Raw genomic sequence first — 3,780 nt, forward strand, 5'->3', positions numbered from 1 at the left:
GGGCCCCCCCCCCCCGGGGAAAGCCCTGGAGATGGTCACGGTTCCCGCAGTGGGGCACGTGGGGCGGCAGGGGGATCAGGGCACCACGCAGAGGAGGAAAGCAAGCCTACAGCCACCACGGGGGTGAGGCCGGCCGCGCAGACTGAGTCTAGACGGCGAGACCCCGCTGCCACACGAGAACTCTCCTACTGAACTGAGGAGGTCGTGGGGACGTGTCCAAGGTCCTGGAGCAGAGAACACCACGGTTGGTGGAACACAGATGGCTCCCGAGAATATGAAATATAAGACCTCAAGGGCAAAACTAGAATCTGTTTCTTACTGGTGTCCACCAATAACATGTCACTGGCTGCCCAAGTGGAGGGATAAAAGTAAGAAATGTACACAAATCACCATTCTAGGCCTCACGGTCAAAACACAGCAATGGCTGAGGATATAACCTGAATAACACAGTGGCTGCCCACTGTGACTGGACCACAGGCTCCAGGAGAACACACGGGCCTCAGTTCAAGGTTAGGAAGATAATCTGGATGCAAAGCCGTGCTGTGGGCATTCAGACACTGAAGTTTGTCCCTTTGAAATAAAAATGCAAATAGCCTCATCTACAGTTTGGTCTTTAATCAAGCCAGACTCTCTAGTCCTTCAGCTGAGATGCCCTGAAAACCCGCCAGATGCCTGGGCTGATGGGAACCCAGGTGGGGCTTGGACTCCTATGGTGTCACGTGGGTGCCCACAGCGGGCGGGCACCTTCCGAGGCTCAGGGGCCCTTCTGCTGCCTGACGGTTCCAGCAGCTTCCCACGATCTCCTAACCTGCTCCATCCTAGAACCCAGGAAAGACGAAACCACTGTACTTGTTTTACCTGCAAACTCTATTAGAAGCAAGTCTCAGGTTGGTAGAGCTCAGAAACTGTCCGTGAGACTTTCCTGCCACAGAGGTTCTTGCGTGTTAAAAAGCAGTTTGCTCCAATCAAGGGAAATTCAATTTTGGGAACCGAAATCTTAAGTCAACTTCACTGGCCTCCAGTTTCACATGTTTTCTTTGAAAACCAGTATCACAAGAATATAAAAGTTGGGCTTTCCATTGTTCTTGAATTTTTTAAAATATTTATTTACTTATTTATTTATTTGGCTGCACCAGGTCTTAGTTGCGGCACGCGGGATCTTTTATCTGCGGCATGCGGGATCTTTTAGCTGTGGCATGCGGGATCTTAGTTGTGGCACGCAGGATCTAGTTCCCTGACCAGGGATCGAACCTGGGCCCCCTGCATTGACAGCGCGGAGTCTTAACCACTGGACCACCAGGGAAGTCCCTTGAATTTTGATAGAAGTAAAAAATAGTTTGGTTATTTTCAAGAAATACAGTACCAGCCTGCTCAGTGCTAGCGTCACAAACAGGAGTTTCTTTGGAGGTCCCTCACAACGATAAGGCCAGTTAACAATGTTAAGGTCCTTAACAATGATAAGGCCAGTGGAAATACAACCAAAACACCTGGGATCTGTCTCCTGGGAGTGAAGGTGGGGCACAGCAGTGATGACCAAGGAGGCGGTCCATCAGCCTGAGACTAGCGCCAGCATGGCCACAACACATCCTTGCAGGCTCCACACTCGAGACGGGGGCTGCAAAGCAGACAGTGTTTCCTGGAGCCGAGAAATTAGGAGGTGAGCCAGGGCATGGATGGGGGCTGGGAGAAGGGTGCGTCCTTCGTCAACCAAATGAGTCTTACTGAAAGGGGTCAGTCTTCGTGAAATTATCCTCAGAAATTTATGACCCTGATATCTTATACCCCATGTCTTGCTGAAAGATGACAGAAAGAGCTAAATTTTTAATTCTATTGAAAATTGTACTACAGCCTCCTCCCAAAGTCTGCGGCAAGAGAGAAACGAGGATGAGAGGGGGCTGAAAATGCAAAAAAGAACAGGAATCGATGTTTAGGAAGGGGAGGTTTCCCCAACCCAATAAATGCAATCCAGCGAGACACAGCCCCTGCAGAGCAGGTGGAAACAGCACATCTACGGAGAACTCATTGCGAATGAAGGGGCGAAAAGTCAGTCTCCGGGTCATGGGCTTAAAGCGTTGTGATTTTAGCCTTGAAAAGAGAAAGACGTCATGACTTCTAACCTCAAGTGCAAATATAGTGTTTAGGGAAGAGAATTAGCCAGTTAACACCACAACCCTCATCCTCGAGCCCGAATTCCATCGCATTTTGTGCTCACAGGACAGCAAGTGTGTCCGTAAGAAGCATTTGATAAAAGTTGGAGGGACGGATGGATGACCAGCCTCAATGTCCGCCACCCCATCGGTAGCTCAGAGGCTTTTACAAGAAGCCCTGGCCATCAGGTCAGCCGATACCTGACTCTTGGGTCCAGTTGGCTGAGTGCCCTGGTCAGCAACCTCAGAGCCATTCTCCAGGACAAGAACCATTTCTACCCCCAGAGTGGTGTGCACTTTGACCCTCTGCTTTGGTGGGATGGATCTGCTCACAGGTACAACACACTTACAAGGTATTACTGAACTGGGATGGTCCAAGGAGCACGCAATCATTTTTAAAATCCAGCTCATTTTTTTTTTTTTATCACATATTTAACTGAAAAGAGCACAGGACTTATAGATGGAATGTCTGACTTTGAAGGAAAGCTTAGTGATGGTGGCTGCATCAAAGACTCACCCTCAGCTCCCACAGGGGCAGCCAAACGCTGAGAGGTGCCCCACTGGCAACAAAGCAGAAAGAGCCGTATTTTCGGAGCCCGTTTATAAATGGGTCCCCACAGGGTGTCTCCTCTCTGCCCACTGTGGAATATTTTAAAGTGTGAGTTAACATCTACTGAGATTGATTTCAGTATCACTGATCGAATCCAATGATGGAACTTCAGGGAGAGTTATTGCCTCTTCAGAGCTTTTTCACATAAAAAATTCAGGGGCAGGTCCTATATTGCATAAACACGGTGTTTCACCCAATATAAACTCACTCAAACCCGGCAGGGGGTAAAGGCGCGGGGGGAGAAGCGGAGACGTGGGGAACAAGACCCATCCTGTCTGGGACGCCCCTCACTGCCACGGAGACCCATCCTGTCTGGGACGCCAAGACTTATATCTGATCCGGGCCTGAGGCACCACCTCCAACAGAAAAACACAGAAATCTTGCTACCCGCTCACACTTCCCAGTGCCCTCTGCAAGGCACCAGAGTTCTGGAACCCTCTCTCTGGGTCAGCCATCGAGCCCCTGTGCCCTTGGTGCTGGTGCAGAGCCAGTAGCGAGAGGTGTGCACCTCCTGGGGGCCTGCAGAGATGCTGCGGGGACCTGGGGGGCAGGGGGTGAGGCCTCTGCTGGTCTGGGGGCCGGGGGGGCTTCCTTAGAGACCCCCAGATCCGTGCCTCAAATCGATCTGTTTATCCCTGCAGATAACTCAGATTAAACCTCACTTTAAAAGAAGAAAGGGGTTCTTAGAAGGAAATGACAAAGGAGATTTGAGCACAACCAGAGGAGAGGAAAGCCGATGGGCCTGAATCGCCACCTCTCGGCCACTCACCAGCTTTTCCTCCCCATTTCTCAGCCAAGAAGTGTGAGAAGGAAAGAACTGCAGGCGATGATCTTCATGTCCTTTCCAGCTTGTAAAAATTCCCTGTGACTGCACTGCTCTCTAAGATGAAAACGGCATCCATTTGCTGATCGGAAGTGTGGTTAAAAGGTGCCACGTGTCTTTCTAGAAAAAGCAGTTCTCGGTCACTTTGGAGGAGGGCTGACAGCTCAAAGGCCACCTTCTCTTCCCACAAAGCTTCAGCT

At 50.4% G+C, this 3,780-nt stretch overlaps 1 non-coding gene across 1 annotated transcript; it reads right to left on the reverse strand.

Annotated features, from left to right (window-relative positions):
• Nucleotides 1-1,230: 1,230 nt before the first annotated feature.
• TRNAD-GUC (transfer RNA aspartic acid (anticodon GUC)) lies at nt 1,231-1,303 on the reverse strand. The gene has a single exon. It is a non-coding gene; the product is annotated as a tRNA-Asp (tRNA).
• Nucleotides 1,304-3,780: the final 2,477 nt, after the last annotated feature.

This window comes from Lipotes vexillifer, unplaced genomic scaffold, assembly GCF_000442215.2.
Source record: "Lipotes vexillifer unplaced genomic scaffold, Lipotes_vexillifer_v1.1 C27369667, whole genome shotgun sequence".
In the NCBI taxonomy this organism is placed as follows: Eukaryota; Metazoa; Chordata; class Mammalia; order Artiodactyla; family Lipotidae; genus Lipotes; species Lipotes vexillifer.